Source organism: Neofelis nebulosa, chromosome 4, assembly GCF_028018385.1.
Source record: "Neofelis nebulosa isolate mNeoNeb1 chromosome 4, mNeoNeb1.pri, whole genome shotgun sequence".
Classification (NCBI taxonomy): Eukaryota; Metazoa; Chordata; class Mammalia; order Carnivora; family Felidae; genus Neofelis; species Neofelis nebulosa.
Window position 1 is genome coordinate 89042776 of NC_080785.1, and position 21596 is coordinate 89064371.

General features: G+C 37.8%; 1 protein-coding gene across 3 annotated transcripts in view; it reads right to left on the minus strand.

The window, feature by feature from the left end:
- RELN (reelin) overlaps positions 1-21596 on the minus strand; it is a 537501-nt gene that overhangs the window by 340031 nt on the left and 175874 nt on the right. The gene's annotated exons all lie outside the window — the stretch shown is intronic.

Sequence of the window (21596 nt, forward strand, 5' to 3'; positions counted from 1 at the left end):
AAAACCACTTTTCTTTTAATAGTTTGTTTATTTTGAGAGACAGAGAGAGAGCATGAGCAGGGGAAGGGCAGAGAGAGAGGGAAAGAATCCCAAGCAGTTTTCGCACTGTCAGCGAGGATCCCAATGCAGGGCTCGATCCCATGAACCGTGAGATCATGACCTAAGCTGAATATGAGAGTTGGACGCTTAACTGACTGAGCCACCCAGGTGCCCCTGTAAAAACCACTAAAAAAAAAATCTCCCCTACCATTTCTTAGGCCATGTCTTAAAACTGATTTCAGCTCTATATACATGAAACAGCTTAGACTGAAATGCTATTGACTTCAGTCTATGACCCTTAATTGTTTTGTTTTTTAAGTAAGCTCTATGCCCAATGTGCGGCTTGAACTCAAGACCCTGGTATCAAGAGTGGTGTGCTTGGGGCGCCTGGGTGGCTCAGTCGGTTAAGCGTCCGACTTCAGCTCAGGTCACGATCTCGTGGTCAGCGAGTTCGAGCCCCGCGTCGGGCTCTGGGCTGATGGCTCAGAGCCTGGAGCTTGCTTCTGATTCTGTGTCTCCCTCTCTCTCTGCCCCTCCCCCGTTCATGCTGTGTCTCTCTCTGTCTCAAAAATAAATAAACGTTAAAAAAAAAAAAAAGAGTGGTGTGCTTAACTGACTGATCCAGCCAGGCACCCCTATGACCCTTAATTGTAAGCTACGATGTTATGAAGTTAAAACTTGTATTTAACTAGCAATCAGACAAAAAACTTAATTTGTAGAGAAGCATCAATCTGTAATTATATTAAGTGGGATTTGTTGTGATGTCTCTGCATTTATTCTATTGCCTCACCTGTTACTTGAAGATGGCATACTGTGTAATTTGGCCTGTGGTAACAGTGATCGAAACGATACCTCTCTAAAGAAGGGGTTTATCGTAATATGGTGCTGCTTGAGGGATTACACTTGTAGAATTGCATGCCTTTCTGCTATGCCATCTTTTTATTTTTTATTTATTTATGTATATAATTGTATAATCAGTCCTGGCTATACTTTTTTCCTTCTCTTTGGACCTTGATAAGCTTCGAGTAGTGACTTTGGGAGCAGGGTTACTTAGAGTGAAGAGATCTTTACATTGAGAAGTAATTTGCATGTATGAGATAGGAAGGTATTTTAGATGTTTTTACAGGCTTACTTTAAACCATTTAACTTATGCTCCAAAGTAACTATAATTTAATATTAGTACTATAGCTTTAATTGTATGTTTAAAAGCACACAAGCTTAAATCTGGATATCAGAATTAAGCAATTCTTTTTTTTTTTAATTTTTTTTCAACGTTTTTTATTTATTTTTGGGACAGAGAGAGACAGAGCATGAATGGGGGAGGGGCAGAGAGAGAGGGAGACACAGAATCGGAAACAGGCTCCAGGCTCTGAGCCATCAGCCCAGAGCCTGACGCGGGGCTCGAACTCACGGACCGCGAGATTGTGACCTGGCTGAAGTCGGACGCTTAACCGACTGCGCCACCCAGGCGCCCCCAGAATTAAGCAATTCTTGAAATGTATGAATGTCTCCTTAATATACTGATTACAAAGCAAAATAATAATAATAATAATAATAATAATAATAATAATAAAGAATGAAGTTGGGCCCCCTAATTCACACCAAATATGGAAATTCACTTGAAATGGAATACAGACTGAAATATAATAACTAAAATTATAAAACTCTTAAAAGATAACATAGCGGTAAATCTTCACGACCTTGTATTTGGAAATGCTTTCTTAAATACAACATGAAAAGCACAAACAAAAAAGGAAAACAAATAAACTGAACTCTGTAAAAATTAAAACTTTGTGAAACAAAGGATATCATCAAGGAAGTAAAAAAACAACCCACAGAATGGGAGAAAATACTTGCAAATCCTGTATCTGATAAGAGACTTGTATCCAGTATGTATGCATTTATATATGTTTGTATGTATATTTATACACATATATCTCATATATATAAGCCAGAACAATAAAAGATAAATAACCCAATTTAAAAATGGGCAAAGGATTTGAATAAACATTTATGCAAAGAAGACATACAAACAGCCAATAAGCACATGGAAAGATGCTCAATATCATCCTTCGTTGGGGAAATACAAATAAAAATCACAATGAGATACCACTAAACCTATATCAAGTAGGCTAAAATAAAAAGGACAGACAACAATAAATGTTGATGAAGATGTGAAGAAATTGAACCTCAGATATTTCTAGTGAGAATGTAAAATGCTGTAGCCACTTTGGAAAAGTTTGGCAATTCCTCAAAATGTTAAACACTGAGTTACTGAAAGACCTGAAACTTCCATTTCTAAATGTATACCCAAGAGATTTTAAAACAAAAGTTCACACACACACACACAACTGTATACAAATGATCTCAGGAGGATTATTCATCATAGGCAAAAGTGGAAACAACCCAAATGTCTACCAACAGACGGATGCCTAAATTAAATATGGTATATACATACAGTGGAGTATCATTCAGCCATAAATAGGGATAAAGTACTGTTCATGGTATTAGCATAAACCTTTCAAAGATAAACCTTGACAACATGATAACTTTAAAAAGCTAAGCATAAAAGACTACATGCTGAATGATTCCATTTACAAGACATGTCCAGAAAAAGCAAATTCATAGAGACAGGAAGTAGATTGGTGGCTGCCAGAGGCTGGGGAAATAGAGCGTGACTGCTCACGGGTGCAAGGTGTCTTTTGGAAGGTGATGAAAATGTTCTGAAATTTTTGATGATGATTGTATGAACCTGAATTATACTAAAAACACTTAAATTGTATATTTTAAAGGGGTGAATTTTATGGCCTATGAATTATATTTCAATGAAGCTGGTATTAAAAAATAAAATTGAAATATATTCTAGAAGGCTGTAGATAAGCTAATAGTATATAGACATACAATCATTATTAAGGATGGCCAGGAGTATTTTGGGGTTATCTCTGTTTTTTTTAGAATGATGTTAAAATGGACAAAAAGAAGTGCTTTGTTGCTTGAAACATGCAGAGACCAGACCTAAATTAGTATTTTTTTAAATGCTGCCCTCCTTTAACGCTTCATTAAAAAGAATGTAGTAGGTGGCCCAAGGAAACTATAAAGCCCCAAACTGCAACCAAATTTCAATTAAAGCAAAGTTTAATTTCTGCATATTATATGCAACTTTGAGCCCGGGGAGTGAATAATCTTTCTTTTGCAATGTGTAAGTAGTGTTTCTCTTACCTGCCTCAGGACACATTTAGATGAAAGAAAACACATTAAATTATTGATGTAATGATTAATTGAAAGTACCCTTAAATTATCTATCATATTTATAGCAAAGTCCTTTGGCCCTGTTCAGGCAATACTACAACTCTTACAAGTATGTTCAAAATCAGCCATGCCTGCCTTCCTTCCTTCCTTCCTTCCTTCCTTCCTTCCTTCCTTTTTTGATGAATTACAGTATTGAAGTAAGCAGAATGAATACTTAGGATATAGCCTGGATAATGACTGACTTTTTTATGTGCCTCGTCACATAGAAATACACTCCATCAGCTCAATATAGAACCATATTTGGACTGAGTCTCCTTAGTGTTTGAAGTAAATTCCAGTGCTGCCCGTGGTGCTACATAGAGTGTCCAGGTGGGATTCCTAGTGATATCATCAGTCTATCACTAGTGAGTCTGATCTGGGATAGCAACACATGTAATAAGAACCATTTACCAGCCTATGAAAAACAGACAGTGGCTCCTGTGACACATATATAACTCACTGCCAAGTGTAACACTCAGGCAGGTGCATTTTCAGGGAACTAACAGGAGACAGGAGATGAGAATGGAGTGGTCATCAGGGGTAGGACAAGTGAACATTTTGCTAGAAAGATTTTTATTTTAAGGGTATTTAAAAGGCACCTTTTAAGAGATGGTATTCTAAACCATCTTGACTAGAAATCAATCCATCTAGGAATTGGAAACTTTTAAAAATATACAGAATGTCAGGCCCCATCCCTAATCAGTTTGTTCAGAATCTTGACATAGGGCTTGGGCACATATAATTCTACTTGTAACCAGGTTTAAAAAAACTACTGGTCTGAGCAGATACACAGCTATACATTTTTCCCTATGAGTTACAAACTGCAACCAATGTTTCGCCATCCCTCTCAGTAACATCTTTCACTCTGCTAACAAACACCACTATCAGCAAGTTATTTTATTACTTCTTTCTCCAGCCAAAGAGTCTTTAGAGAGGATTAAAATTTATCCCATGGGCCCTAGTAAGGGATTGTCCCTCAGTTCCCCTTGATTTTTCAGTGTCTTTGGTATATGAGAAACATGTCTTTTTAACTCACAACAACAACAACAACAACCAGACAGAATAGTTTTTCAGTGAAATAAGATTCCCCTGTTAACCTAAAGGGACACTGTATGAAATGATGCATTTTCAGAGTTGTCTGTGGTACAGTCACTCACAAGCTGGGGTATAGGCAGGATTTCTCAGCCTCAGCACTACTGACATTTGAACTGGATAATTCTTTGCTATAGGGGGGTGTCCCATTCACTGTACAACGTTCAGCAGCATCCCTGGTCTCTAACCTCTGGATATGACAACAAAAAATGTCTCCAGACATTGTCAAGTGTTCCCTCAGAGCACAGGTAAAATTGCACCTGCTTAAGAATCCCTGGAATATAGTTTTGTAAGAACTCAGCCCATATCAAAATTATAATATTTACACTAAACCTTTTGTTTACCACATTGAATATTATTCATTTTGACATTTATACTATGAACAAAATTTCAAATTTGGCTCATGTCTAGGAGTCTAATTATATATAATATCTCCTAATGCCAAGGAGCATTTTCTATTGAAGTCAATTTCGGTAGCACAGTCATAATCAGTTTCCTGCTTTGCTCCAGGCAAAAGAGAAAAATAAGATCTCTCTCTCTCTGTCTCTGTCTCTCTCTCTCACACACACACACACACACATACACATTCTGCAGTAGATATCTGGATAAATGGTCCTTGCTGGCTCAAGCTAAGACTCAGTTTTAGGAAAGTTGTTTTGTCTGACTCACATTTTCTGTGAGTTTAGTCTTTGACTAACATAGCCCTTAGGGCTGGGGAAGTTGAAGCGTATAGTATTTTTGTTTAAAAGGCCTTTCCTCGAATTGAACACAATGTTGTTAGAGAAAACCCAGTATGGTTAAATGGGAATGAATGAAAATAGAAGATATAAACATCAACATTCAAAGATATAAACATCAACATTAAAAGGCTTTTCCTCGAATTGAACACAATGTTTTTAGAGAAAACCTAGTATGGTTAAATGGGAATGAATGAAAATAGAAGATATAAACATCAACTTTCAAAGTCAAGAGCATACCACAAAGACCAAGGATTCCCTAACAGAAAAAAGACTGAACCAATTAATCATAAAATTAGGTATTTTAGAGTTGAATTACATGCTTTATGATTTCTCTTTCTTCCCCTGGCTGGAAAGACATGAACAAATCATCCAATTTCTGAAACTCAGCTAAAAGAAAGCCTTTACTGCAAACAAAGGCAGAGACAGTGTAGCTAAAAGTAAGTCATGGAAAATGAATATTTTAAAATTCCTTTGGAATTACAAAGCCCCCTGACTAATAGCACAGAAATGATGGCCCAACATTACAATTTTTGCCTCAGTAAATATACACTATTTACATTACATTCGCGATAAAGTAGCAACCAGGAAGACCATCTTGACACAGTTTGGCATTTATAATGTCATTCTCTGCCTTCCCGTGAATATCACATTTTTGTACAATGCTAAAGAAATCACGTTTTCATTCTTCTGTAGTTCATTATGGCTCATTGCTGTAGCAACTGCCAAACCAGTCAATTTGTATAAATAATAGAACAAGCTTCTATTGTCTCTCATCTGACACAGTGCCAACTAGTCGGTCTACCTTCTCCAAGAGGGAAATCATGTTTTTAAACTCTTTATCTAATTTTAAGGTCCCTGGAGGTATCCTCAGTAAATTCTTCTGGAGACCTGAACTGAGGGTATGTACTCAAGTACTTACTCCTTTAAATTAGGTCATAGAAAGACTACTGATTCCCATGTTGCCGTTAGATAAAGAACAAAACCCTATGTGAGTATTTGCAAACCCAAGTGAATTTGTTTTCCTTCTGATTTTTTATAATACTGGCAATCTAGTGACCTTGTTTTTTCTAAATTACTCATCTCCCCAGCACATCAATTAATGTTTGCCTAATTCAGATTTCTAGAATCAATCATGCTTCCCTAAAGAAGTAAAAAGTGGCTGTGGGCTCCTTGTTTTACAACTTTAATTCTCAGCTTGGTTTTTGTCTTTCAGCATCATTTCTAGCAGTGAGAAGAATAGATAACAATCTTCTTACCCTGCATATTATTTGTAAATCCAAATTTTACAAAATTTGTAAGCCCAAAATTTACAAAACAGAAGTATTCAATGGTTAAATAAACTAAGGGTCTGTAAAAGTAAACAGGTACATAGCTATAGGGTCATCCTCATATACCTATAATGGTATGACCTACACCTAAAATTCTTAATTAGAGATTTCTTCTTTTGAATAGCAATTCATTTCTCTTTTGCTACTTTAAAAGTTTTATTTACAGATGATTTTAGATTTATGGGAAAGTTGCCAAGATAGTACAAGAGAGTTTCCACATACCCTTCACTCAGCTTCCTCTAATGGTAACTCCTAACATAACCACAGTGCATTTGCCAATACTAAAGAATTAACATTCAGATTTTACCAGTTTTTCTAATGATGTCCTCCCCGCCCCCCCCACAAGTATCCAACCCAGGACATGACATTACATTTACTAAGATTCCTTTTATAAATACAAACATTTCCAGGCAATGTAATTTATTAAATTACCAACCAACCCTATTATGAACTCATTTATTACATCAATCTTCTTCTGGAAGGAAAAGATAAGGGCAGCATAAAAACCCTGGGCTTGTGAGGGAATATAAAGGAATTGTGAAGGGAAGGAAATGCTGCCAAGATAGGAGGGAACAAATCAAAGCCAAAAGACATTCAGTTTTGCCTGGGGCAGGCCCTGTGCGGCTAAGTGTAATTAGCTTCCTCAATTACTACATCTGACAAACTAATTTTCATTTGAGAGAAAACAACAAATCATTAATTATGGTAATAAGTCATGGATTAAAATCTTTGTGTGTGGATTCTACATGCTCTGTGATTTGCGCCCTTGGTCAGTCACCATTTTGCTTCCTCAGCCTCTCCAGCACCTCACTCCTGGGAATCTGGTGTGAACACATCTCTGATGCCCAGCCCTGGACAGCACTACTCACTGATGCCACAGAACCAATTCTGAGCCAACTGTGCCATTGGATATACCTCCTTGTGATGCCCTTAGTAGGTAGTCTTCTTCTGATAGCTACCCAAAAGCAAAGATGTATTTTTTAGAAGCAGCAAAGTATTGTGATTAAGAGCTTGAACTTTGTAGTCCAATTTGGGTTGAGATCTTAGCTACCACATAATAGTCTTGATCTTGGACAAATCAAATAACCTCTCCGAGCCTCGATTTACTCATCTGTAAAGTAGGGGCAATAATAGAACCTAGTTATTTTTGATAAGGGGACTGAATGAGATGATCTCCACAACTATGTGCTTGACATATTAGTCATCCTTGACACACATAAGGTCAATCATATCCTTGTTCTTAAACCAATCCTCCAGTCGGGAAGGACAAAGGACAATGGTTTCCGTCCTGCTATCCAGGGAGGTTTAGAATTTACCTGCCTCATCAGATGTATGATCTTGGGGATCAGCCATGATTCTTGAGAACTTGTTGTGTTGCTTTCTATATCTCCTTTACTGCCAGGCAGACCTGGGATCCTTTTCTCACATGAACATCCCTAAGGCACTCCTTTTCTCCCTTCCACATTGTCTCAGTGGAATTTAGACTTGAACTAGACACCTGCTCCCAAGACCTCCTGGTTATACTGCCAGGCACTATACTAGGCCCTCAGGATGAGGAAAAAGCAGTGGAAAAAAAATGTTTTGTGCCCGCAAAAGTTTTATCTGTAGTCACCCACAGCTAGAGTTCTAGATACAAACCACCCTTTCTCTTGATTGCCTGTACAGATTTGTCACTGGGCTCCAATTAAGGGAAATTCCAACATCAGTCTCCCTTGGCCTGTGCTTTCCCCTGCCTGGGCCAGAGCCTCTGGCCATTCTCTGCTGTAGGGTCAAGTTTGTGAGCATTGGTGTCAGACCTATCACCTCCTTTCTACTTGATTTTCGTATGTTAGGCGTTGCCATGACCATCACATTTCGCAACAGAGTTGCACTTCATAACAGCAATAAAAGCATCCATGAGGTTATAACCTTACTAGTAATAATAAACGGAAACTGTCAGAATTACCTACTTTAAGTAACTAACTGGTTTAGAGATTTAAATACTCTGTACCTCCACGTGTCTTGAATCTTGAGTGGGAAACTCAGGGAATCACATAGCTAGTGATTCCTAATTCAAATCATACATTATCTATCAATAATATGTATTTTTGTATGAAGAGATCTGCTTATATAGGAAGCAAATATATTTAGAACAATGGCAAAGTTATATTGTTTCACAAGCTGTGCCTCTGTGGGGAGAGATCAGTGCTTCTGTAGTATATGCTGTTCTATCAGTATTCATCACCTATCACATTTACAGTCTGAGGCTTGCTTTCAGTTCCTTTGACCACCTAAGCATTTCTTACCACAGGACTTTTGAATGTGCTGTGCAATTACCTTTAAAGGAATTCTCTTCCACAGACCACCTCCTAAGTCGACTCTGAGGTCTAATCTTAAGCCTCTCCTCAGAGAGGCTTTCATTCTCTTCCAGACTAAATTAAATTGCTTGTTATAGCTGCTCATTATAGCTGTCTCTCATTCTTCATGGCATATGTTACAATTATTTGTGAGCAGCATAGTCGAGTAATCAAGAGCACAGGCTCTGGGTCTATTGAATGTTTGTGTTTAAATCTGGTTTCAGTGCTTAATGGGGTAAATCACATGAATAAATGACTTAATTTCTCTGTGCCTCACCAATAATAGTACCTACCTCACAGAGTTGTGTTGAAGACTTAAAGAAATTATCCACATAAAACAGAGTCTGGCATATAGTAAGCTCTCAGTAAATGCCAACAACAATTATGATTTAATATAATAATAACAACAGTAATAATACTGTATTGTCAGTAAATAGATGCTCAATTACTGAATAACTGAGAAACTAGATACAAGTCAGATTTCTCTTGGTCAGAGTGTCCTGTTTAGATAAAGGGAAAAGTTGCTGGCTCATGAAATTAAGAAAACAAAGTTAAGAGCAACCTGAGAGATCAATAACTTTCACAAGTTCAGTCAAAAAAGTAAAGGAAACAATTTGCCATAGTCAAAATGCAGCCGTAGGTTCTTGAAAAACTTTTTAGAGGGGAAAAAAGAAACACAAATGGTCAAGTGCTAAAAAGTACCATTTTCAGTAAGAAAATCTAATTAAGATATGATCAAATAAACAGAAATGGACATTTACTTTACCTGATGCATATGTTCCTGGAAAGGTATATGAGGGCATTCAAAGTTGAGTGCACAAAGGGAAATTGCTAGTTAAAGGATTATTGTGATGGGCGCCTGCCTGGCTCAGTTGGTGGAGCACATGGCTGTTGATGTCTGGGTCGTGAGTTTGAACCCCATACTGGATGCAGAGATTACTTAAAAAAAACTCTTAAAAAAAGGATTACTATGACAAAACAAATCACAATATTTTAATTGTTTTTTTCCTATAATCTTGCATCTTAATATATTGAATTTAGTCTTAGACGAAGGTTCACCAGAACCTTAAATTTAAATTAATTTAAATACAGGCACACTGTAAAAGTCACATAAACTCAAGATACCCAAATGTAAAATTTTGGAAACAGCCTGTTTAGTAGCAAAGAATAATATTAGCACTGTGCCTTAAATCCCTAGGAAAATAAACTAGGCTTCTAAGCACCAATATAATTACAAGACTCCTTATGAAATCAGAGTACCGATTCCATTTAAAGGCTTGGATTCGCTTCAGGGATGGGTATATAACTACAAAGAAATATTCAAACAGGGATTTTAGAAGTGTACCTTTCGAATAAAGTAGAAATATAAGAATTCCTGCAATGCTTGTGTTACTGACTAAAACAAAAGGAAAGCCTCTGAAGTAACCATGGTCACAATACAAAACTATTTTTAAAATGCTAGCATTGTTGGGTCGCCTGGGTGGCTCAGTCGGTTGAGCGTCCGACTTTGGCTCAGGTCATGATCTCACGGCTCTTGGATTCAAGCCCCACGTCAGGCTCTGTGCTAACATCTCAGAACCTGTAGGCTGCTTCAGATTCTGTGTCTCCCTCTCTCTTTGCCCCTCCCCTGCTCATGCTCTGTCTGTCTGTCTCTCTCTCAAAATAAGTAAATGTTAAAAAAAAAATTTTAATGCTAGCATTGTTTAAAATGAACAGTAAAACAACCCTATTTTTAATAAGATAATATTATAATAATCTTATAATGCATAATTTTCATATTTCTAATCAATATGAAAGATGAACATTCCCAGGACCCATTTCCAAGTGTATTTAAATTTGGCCAAAACGGAATCATTCACACAGATATATAAAAACCAAAGTTTGAAATCTCTCTCACGGGTCAAAAATAAGCTCCCTTCTTCCCTAAAACCCGTTTTAGCTTTATGATTGCAATACTAAAACAATCCATTTCTTCATTCTTATTCAAACTCACACTTTATAAGCACACTCCCAGTTGCTACTTTTCACCTGCCATTTTACTAAAGGCATTTACCTTTTGTTCATACAAATGTACTCACAATGATAATGATTAAAACACCTTAATATATCTATTGCTTTTAAATACACCTTTATTCTTGTTTAATGAATTACCTTCACTTAAGGCTTGTTCATAGGCTAGGTGTCTTTAATTTACTTAGTGTTCTTTTCTTTCCTTACATAATAAGTTCTTAGAGGTTGCACATCAGGTAATTAACACAGTATTAGATAATAAAAGACACCTGACTGGAGCAAGGGTAATTGAAAAATTATGAGACTAACACCATGGCTGCCTAGCACGCTAATGGCTTATTCAACAAAAACTCTCTGGCACCTTCTAAGTATGGGGCTTTATGTTACGTTCTATGGGAGATGCCCAAGCCTTGTTATCAAATTGCTTAGAGACTGCAGTTCAATATCCAGCTTCCAAGCTAGAAGGAACTCAGAGGCATATAGGATTTTCCAGGCACTTCTGCAAATTATAATGTGTGCAGATCATTATGAGACTTGGTGACAACCTTGGCTCTTACATTTCCAGAACAACAGGAACTGGCAAGGTTATAGATCTTAGGATGCTGTCATTTTTTCTTCTGCTCCTCTCCTAGCAACAGATGCAGTTACAGGAAATGCCTTAGAAATTGGGGTTCATTAGCTGTTTTAAAAGCTGGAGATTTTTATAAAGGGTGGAAATTGCACCCAAAAATATCTCAGGGCTATGAAAACCACTCAGAATCCTTGAGTTCTGTGTTTAAGATCTTCAAATGATGTGTAATCAGAAAAGAGACCTCCATCACGTAATTAGCTTCACCTTCACTCCCGCTGAGGGAGACAGAGTCTATCACACCCATTTATTTCCCCTTATTGTAGGGGAAAAAAATTCTTACCGTCGGAATATTTTTAAAGTGTTCATATCTTCATCTTTGAGACGTGTATTTGCTTATTGACAATTTTACAAAAGTTGATTCCATTTGAAGAGAAAGGTTATTTCAAGGACATAAAAGAATTATTCTCAGTTATATCTAACATAACCATCATGACTGATAACAAAGCCAAAATATTAATGAGGAGAAATCTCAAATTTCATCTGAAGTTGGTGGACATCTTTTCTATTTCAAAGAGGATGGCACTAAATAGGGGTCTGAAAAGAAGCCCATAATTTATGCTCTGAATCTCTGACAAATTAGGAGTAATGTCTGTTACACTATGCAGGTCACAGCCTGTCAGGTAAGCATTTCTTACTGTGTGGCAGAGACAATGCATATATTAGCTATGTAAATGTGAGATCTATACACAATTTTTAGGTTAGAATATGTTTAAAGAATATGGTCATAAATAATGTGTAGTAATATCAAGCCTGATTCTGTAATGTCTGGGCATCCACAAATTATTCATAAGGAATAAGCAGCAAATCTTTTAGATAGATCTAATGAACTAATACATGGTATCACTAAAATAATGATGTAGAATATCATAATAGGTTATATATTGCTAACAAATGAAACTCCTAAATCTTAAATGGTAGTTGCAAAAATTAGTTAGAAAGCAGCCTGCTCAAGTTACTCAGTCCAGGGTGTATTTCATGATTTTTTTTCTCCCCATTCTTTTCTTAAACATCACATCCAGCCAAGACCTCTGTAATGTGGGGGAGTGAACAAATGATCATGGTGATCATAATGAGCAATCACTGGTCAGGAGGTCTGATAGGGAGCTGCCTTCTGCAAAGGAACTGAGAAGTGCTAGCCAGGTGTCTAATACCTAGATTCCTTCAGGTTGAGTAAAATAATACCTCTGTGTCAAGAAACAAGTAAGATCTAAGAACCAGAAAACTAGATTCTACTCTCAGTTTTGCCATGAATAGTTGGGGTGAGTGAACTTGGGGCAGGTAGCATAACCTGTCTGAGCACCAGATTCCTCATCTGCAAAATGGTAACAGCAGCTGGCCTATCTCACAGGTTGGTGAGTATCAAATAAGATAACAGATACTCACAGTATCAAATAAGACAATAAGATAAGATGGGAAAGTATTGTGTTAGAGGTAGAAGAGTCAATACACAGAGAGAATTAAAATCTAATTTCAAGACTCAAAGCTTTTTAAACCAACTCTAGATATCTGAATGTGCACGGCATGTGAGGACATAGGTGTGGACACAAAGACACACGAAAGCACACAAAAGGCTTGTGTTGCCAACTCTTGGATCTGTAAAACTCTAAGAGCCTCAAATCTTCCTGAATACTCCAGCCAACCTCCAGCTATTCAGATTTTAGTCTAAGAGTTCTACTTAGCCATTGGTCTGATGATGGTTTGATCCTGAGACTATATAAGACTGTTTACATTTTCCTGGGTCACAGGCTCTTTTAACTTATCCAGGTGTGTTTGATTGGTCACATACCCACTTAAAAAAAATTAACATTTATTCATTTCTAAGAGATGGAGAGAGACAGAGCATGAGTTGGGGAGGGGCAGAAAGAGAGGGAGACACAGAATCCGAAGGAGGCTCCAGGTCTGAGCTGTCAGCACAGAGCCCGATGTGGGGCTCGAACCCATGGACAGTGAGATCATGACCTGAGCTGAAGTCAGACACTTAACTAACTGAGCCACCCAGGCTCCCCACATACCCACTTTTAAAAAGAAGAATAAGCCAAAATGATTGTTTTATACTTAAGGGACATGTTACATACGGTCACATAGAGAGCAAGGAGGGGCTAAAAGGGACAATGGAATGCTCTCCCAATGGCCTTTCTTATCAGACATTTCATGGGAGTGAATGCTGACCCACTATGGTTTATAAACCTCTTTTTTTTTTTTTTAGCTCAGAAAATATATGGAAGAGAACATGTGGATTTTGAGTTGCTAAGTAATGAGGCATCAAGATTTTATATCTGCAGGGAGTTTTTAACCCATCTTGGAAAAAAATGTACTGCTTATTAATAAGGAAGATATAGTATGCATTTTTAGAGAAATTTAAGTAAAATCAAGCTTAGTTTTTCAGATGAGAAGGTGATAGTGCTACAATATGTATTCAAAAATAGAGAAAGAAGCAAACATTTCCTTAACATCAGAGGTTACATGCCAGCTAACTGCTCTATCTATAAGTGTTAGAGACAGGAAAGAGGGGACTTCAGTTTAGTCACTGGTTAAAGTAATTACCTTGGTATTGAAGGGAAACGGAGTTCCCTGTAAGTACTTCCTTACTGACAATCATAAGATACAAGTTGCCTCTTTCACATTCTAAAAGAAGAGAAACAGTGAACTGAGTAACTGTCAGGAGAATCTAAAAAAATGAATTATCTATTTTTTAAAAAATTTAAAAATCTATTCGTCTTTTTCTTGGTCTTAAAAATCAAGTACCATTGCAACTAAATCCTCAAAAGTCATTATCATCTCTTCGTATAAGTATTTCCTCCTTAGTATCTTAATATCCAAAACCAGCCAAGTTGACCAACCACCAAGCTCTCTCATTACCCTCTCACCTACCACCTCCCCCTCCCCACCCCAGAGCTTCCAGGTGGTTCTGCAGGGGACTACAGCTAAAGATCACTGGACTTTTGAGGAAATTATCCATTGAGAAAGAGAGACCAAAACAAATAGGTAGGGAAAAAAAATAAAGAAAATAGAGATTGCACAGAGATACAGAGAAAAAATGGTGCTGTTAAAATATTTTAAATTTTTTTTTCAACGTTTTTTTTTTTTTTATTTAATTTTGGGACAGAGAGAGACAAAGCATGAACGGGGGAGGGGCAGAGAGAGAGGGAGACACAGAATCCGAAACAGGCTCCAGGCTCCGAGCTGTCAGCACAGAGCCCGACGCGGGGCTCGAACTCACGGACCGCGAGATCGTGACCTGGCTGAAGTCGGCCGCTTAACCGACTGCGCCACCCAGGCGCCCCGCTGTTAAAATATTTTGATTAAAAAAAGGAATATTCAAAAGGAAGAGAAATGTATAAATTTTGAAATATTATAGCAGAGCTGAAAGACTGATACAGGATTTGGAAGGTAAAGTTGAGGGAGTCATTCAGAAGGTAGAGCAAGAAGATAAGAGAATATAGGAACCAAAAAAAGAAAACAAAGAAAAGAAAACTGAAAGAAGCTGGTTCAGAATATCTAACGTCATGACAGAGGCATTTCAGAAAGAGAACAGAGAAAATGAGGATGAGAATGGGATTCATCCTCAGTGAAATAATTCAATAAAATTTTCTAGACCTGAAGAACATGAGTTTGCAGATAGCAGACCCCAATGAGTTTCTAGGATAGTGGATAAAACAACCATAACAACACATATCATTGCAAAATTCCACAAATTCTACCAATTTATAAAGAACAAAAGTTTTCCCAGGAAGGGTCAAGAAGCAGAATGACATTGGTGTTTTCAAGCCACTCTGGAGGCTAGAAGGCAATGGAGCATTGCCTTCCAAACCAACGAAGAATTCTATACTCAATCTACTAATCAAGAGTGTAGAATTCAGACCAACAAAGTCTAAAAACTTCTTTTTTTTCCTACTCAGGAAGGTACCAGAGGATGTTCACTTTCAAACAATAGCAATGCCAAAAGCGGAGATGAGGTTGGAATATATCAAGAAAAAGGAGTGTGTAAAATAAAGGAAACTGGAGATCCAACACAGGAACAAAGAGGGAAATCCCAGGGTACCAGCTGTGCAGCAGGCCTAGGGAATTACAGATTACAGATTACAACAGGCCAGGCCAGACGGCTCCAAGAGTGCTTCCTTCAAGAGGTCTAAACCGATGGAAAACTTGATGGGTTTGAATATATTGAGAGAAAGTTTACACAATTAGGGGAGAAACAAACACTTAGAAAATAAAACAAATGAAAAAACAAGAAAATTATTAATTCCGGGGAAAACAAAAAGCCTGGAAAGGAAAAGAAATAATGGTGCCATGTCGGACTCAGATGTGAATGGAATTTACATAATCAATATTATAGACTATTAAAATTGGTCTAACCAAAATTACAAAAATAACAGTCTGGCCTTCCATTCAGGAAACGCAACTGATAATGCCTAAAATAGGAAAACCAAGAATGAGCAAAATAAGCATGTTATATAGAGATTCAGAGGAACATTCTGAAAGAATCAGCTAAAAGAGGAGCAGCGTGGTGACCATGAATAGTAGAAAACACACACAGTAGGCAATGTGTGGCATTAACGACTTCTTGGAGGGGCAAAAATAGACTTTATATATTTTTTAAGACACTGAAAAGTCAGATTTTCTGCTGTGTGCAGTGGAACCCATTCCTAAATGATACAAATTCCAGGAAGCAGATCTTCTGGTTGGTTGATTCTGTTTACAGTAATTCTCTACTTTTAGTAAATTCTTCATCTCACAATTTATACCAAAAGGACCTACTTTGACTATCCTGCTGTTACCAACCACCCTCCTCTACTAACTCCCCCCCCACCCAACCCCACCCAGAGGCACCCAATTCCCCAATGCAGGGCTGCTAGGGAGCTTACTTTGTTATCCCTCTCCTGACATGCCTGGGGCGTCCTCTGCTCTCACAGCATGCTTTTACTCTGCCCTTTGCCCCAAGCGTTATGAAATGAATTACTTATTACACTACTAAGTAATGTCATTTCCTCTCATCCTTTTGTCACTCGGGCCTTGAAAGCAATAGCTCATCCATCTTCTTTTCAGAGCAAGGCCCAAATAAGTAGGTCTTAAAATCATCAGGACCTCAAGCTAGGTCTAATCAACTGGAACCAGAGGAAGGAGGAGAAGGCATTCTGTGTCAGTTTCTTGCATATGTTGGAATTATTTTCTTTGGCAGAAACATGTCACATTCTTTCCTTGTGACAGTCAGCAGAGCCGATCACAGGGCTACACAGCGGGCCAGTGACGAGGCTCGACAACCTGGCAATCTCGCCATTATCTCAGCGCCCTGGTCACAGCCCTGCAGGAGCCAGATTACCCTTCGCGCCAGGAGAAAAACTCACATCTTCTGCATGGATTACAGTGCACTCACACTGCTTCAAAGAACAAACATTGGCCGTTGTAGCACTGGTAACGACAATACCAATAAAATTCTCTTGACACGAGACAGTTAAAGTTCCCTTTTTAAGAAACTAATATATGAATACATCTTGAAGTCTATTCTGGACAATCATGTGCTTCTAAACAAGCAAGAGACTGACTTTCCTTGTTGTATATGAAGTTGTAATATGTCCTCTTTCTTGGGCTGGACTAATAAGCAAAGACAACCCGACCCGTTCTCCTACAGTTAATTAAACATTGTTTAAGTTATTACTGAAAGGAAATTGTAAGGCTTAAAAGAAAAACTATTTTGACTCAGCATTAATGTCCAATTATTCTATTTTTTAAAACCTTATGCATAAAAAGATTTAAAAAATAAATTATAGATATTGATTCATATTTAAGTAAAAGAATATAAAAGAATTTCAGACTCGAAGTAACTGCTCTTTCATTATACCTCTCTCTCAGTGTTACTTTCTAAAATATACCCCGCTTGTGGGGCAACAATGGAAACCAATCATACCTAAATAAAAATAAATTGCATTTATCTGAAAAATGGCATAATGTAGAGCAGCCTATTATTTTTACCTGGTATATAAAATCATATGGAAGGGCCTGGGTTTAATCACAAGAGGTACTGTAAAACACATTTGTGACATCCTCTAACCTAACTCACGCCTACGTGAGAGATTGGTACATCTTATGAATTAAACATAAGTTCTGATTTATGTTCAGTTATCCCTCATATCAAAAACTACAGTAGCAGAGCTGTGTCACTGTGAATTCATTTAATGATATTGATGAGACAGCCAGCACAGAGATTGCAAAGTAACCGCCAGTGCATAGCACGGCCCTATAAATCACTTCTGCAGAGTGTTTGAGCAATAAATAACAAGTCATTAATTCACGGTAAGTTATGCTAAGAAGCTCAAACTACATATGTACCAGATTGTAAATAAACGCCTCTGGTACGATATTTGAAACGGGCAATGTTTAGCATTAAAACAGTTTTATAAGAGCAAAAATTCATTGAGCAGATTTAATTCATTGTGGAATTTCCCTTGGCAGACATAAACCAACACAGAATTTTTAAAAAATCAACCCCCCAAACTTCTTTAATCCAGAGGGAAACACATTTCAGTTATTAAATCCAGTGGAACTTTTTTTAGTGCCTGAAATTATGAATCTATCCAGTGAGTGACATAATGGTTCTGCCATAAAGCCCCTGAATAAGCTTATAGCATTTCCTTAAAGAATATGCTGGTGAGAATGAGGCCATTTATTCAAATGGTTTGCCTTGGTGCATCCACAGGACCAGCAGAAAATAGGTAGCTGTGGCCACAGCCATTTGCTCTCCCATGTGAATCAAAAAACATTTAAGTTCAAGTGACTTTCACTAACCTTCAGCTATCACTATCTGTTACCACCCAGTGAGCACTCCCTAATCACCCTTTCTTCCCAGGCCCTCAGAGACTGAGTCCCTCAAGCTGCCTAGGGTGACACCATCTGACCCTATCTGTCCGTTCTGAGCCTCCTGCAGATCCCATGCCACACATCTGGCCCCCTCCTCTACTCCGAGTCCTGCCTCTGCCACGTGGCTGCTAAAGAGCCTTTCAAACAAATTTGTTTCCAGATTAATTCTTCCTGGAAATCAATGGACAATTTAATGGGAACATTAATGGGAACAGCAACCTAGCTGAAAGTGGTGACTCTGGACATAAGCTCGTATGCTACTTCTGACAGGGAAGGGACATATTTGAAGGGAAAGGGGGCTTTGCTTGTGGCTGGCTAACACTGGATTTTCCTGGGCTGTAGGGTATTTGCATATATATGACAAAAATTAATCTTTTCTTTTTCTTACAGCTTTGTAATCTGTAATCAAGGAACTCTAAATGAGGTCTCATCAGCCAAGAGTGTTTATCTGATCCTTTATGCAGAATCTGAATACAAGGGTCCTAAATACAGTAGCATTCTAACTATATTACATTCCAAGCTTATGTCTAATTTTCTGCTTACTATCACCTTAAGGCCCCTTTTATCATTACTGCATTCTAATTGTAGCTTATCTAATAACAGTGTTTAAAATTGCTTCCTCTCTAGATACATTTGCTTGCATTTTTAAGCTTCAATTTTGTTGTTATTTCCTGACTACCTCTAACATTCTCTAGGGACCTTTTGAATTCTGTCTTGTTCCTCACTGGTATTTAGTAACAAACACTTCTTCACTTAGCATCATCTGAGAATTTAATTAACTTGCTGTTTTCTGTTGTTTCAGGTCAATAACGATGATGTTAATGTAGATGTAACATTAGTCTCCCTGGAAGGTCACTGGAAGCCTGTACTCTCACTACATAAGTGGCCAATTATCCCATATGATCCTCTGATCAGTTTTTTGCTTGTTTCTAATTATGTGGTAATGTTCACATCCTTGTCAATTTCAAGTTTCTCAGTAAAACTGAGAAAATATAATAGCCAATAGACAATGCTCTGTGTTTTTACAGTTACTGACACCCAGGAGTATCCAGGAAGCATACACGGAAACAATTCTTCATGGTTTCCTCCAAATAAATTAGGAAAATGCTAAGTAAAAGTAACTTTATCTTTGGATGGGGAAACTGAGGCAGAGAAGCCAATGACACCAGAACTTTAAAAAGTCAATGCGACTACTTCTGTCTTTACTTATTTTAAGGGGAGGTTACATGTTATTCATTGAAGCCAGCATAAATATGTATAAGAATGCTCCATTATTTGGGCATAGTTGGGAAATTGGTTTTTCCATATAAGTAAATTTTCCAGATGAGTCCAAAAAACTGAAGTTTATTCCATGGGCATAGCAAGAAAGTCTTAAACTTGGAGTACCAAGAACTGTATCGAGAAGAAGATCTTTGAGAAAAGGAGCAATGCTTGAAGAGTTCCTTCCTCTGTGCTTTTTTCATCTTCTTTCTCTCTTTCTATTGTATTATGCCAGTTTTGACTCCTTAAATGGCTCAGAAGACCATGTCTTTTTCCTTTTCTTTTCTTTTTCTCTTTTTTAATGTTTATTATTTTTGAAAGAAAGAGAAAGAGAGAGAGGGAGGGGCAGAGAGTGAGGGAGACAGAGAATCCAAAGTAGGCTCTGCACAGATAGCAAAGAACCCGATGCAGGGCTTGAACATTTGAACCATGAGGTCATGACCTGAGCTGAAATCAGATGGTTAACCGACTGAATCACCCAGGCACCCACCCCTCTTTTATTTTAAATCTTTCTTTTCTTTTTATTCCCCCAAACAGTGGTTTTCCTAAGCCTTCAAAATAATACTGACTAATCAATTTATTAACCATATAAGTAGACTCCAGGCTATAATATTTTTAAATGTGTATTTTTTTGTTTTCTTGTTCTGCCTTTTACATACAGCCAGCAATCAACGTTGTGGTCATTGGCAATGCATTGATAAAGGGCTCACACCGGCCCAGGCTAACCCTGAACTGCAGTTCTGGCTCTTACTAGCTATAAAAACTAGCTGCATAATGAGAGAGCTATTTAAGTACCAAGCCTCTGATTGCTATCATGGGGATAATAATACTGCTTATTTCATAAGATTGTTGTGAAGATTAAGCAAGAAGAATGAGGTAAAGAGCCAAGCACAGTGGATGACACACAGAGAGACACTTAGGGAATTATATAGTTTTAAATAAAAATACAGGTGGATAATATGACACAAGCTTCTTTCTGATTTGGAGTGGAGGTTTACTCTGATTGACTTACAAACTAATGAAGATTAAATTTTACATATTTATTAGTTAGTTCTATACGTTTAACAAATAACTTTCTCAGTAATCTGAGACTGTTCCAGAAAACCCAGAATATAAGGTCATGGTCTATGTAGATTAATAAATCCAAATGAAACATCCCCATTTTTGTCAGTAGTCAAGGATCAGTACTGTGGTGTTAAGTGTAATGCTTCACTGTCTTTGCTGTATTACCAATATGTGAGGGAAAGATGGAGGGCAGAAGAATGGCACTCAGCCTGCAATGCCCTCCAAGGGCCCAGAGAGCCAATGAGCTGAGGACTCAATGTGGTGTGTGAAAAGGGAAGTGGATCCTTGGGTTCTATGGTAGACTCTCATCATCTAGCTCTATCTCGTTGAACTACACTCTTTGGTCTTAGTTTCCTCATCTTTTTAAGTTTATTTATTTAGAGAGAGACAGAGAGAGTGTGAGTAGGGGCAGGGCAGAGAGAGAGAGGGAGAATCTCAAGCAGGCTCCTCTCTCTCAGTCAGCGTGGAGCCTGAGGTGGGACTTGAACTCATGAAACTGTGCAATCATGGCCTGAGTGGAAATCAAGAGTCAGACACTCAACAAACTAAGCCATCCAGGAGCCCCTCAGTTTCCTCATCTTTAAATTGAGGCTATATGTTAGTGGGAATGCAAACTGGTATAGCTACTCTGGAAAACAGTATGGGGTTCCTCAAAAAGTTAAAAATAGAACTACCCTATCCCAGCAATTGCAATAGTAGGTATTTACCCAAAGGATACAAAAATACAGATTCAAAGTGGCACATGCACCCCAGTGTTGACGGCAATATTGTCAAAAGTAGCCAAACTATGGAAAGAGCCCAAATGTCCATCAACTAATGAATGGATAAAGATGTGGTGTGTGTGTGTGTGTGTGTGTGTATAATGGAATATTACTCAAGCCATCACACAGAAAGAAATCTTGCCATTTGCAATGATGTGGATAGAGCTAGAGTATATCATGCTAAGCAGAAG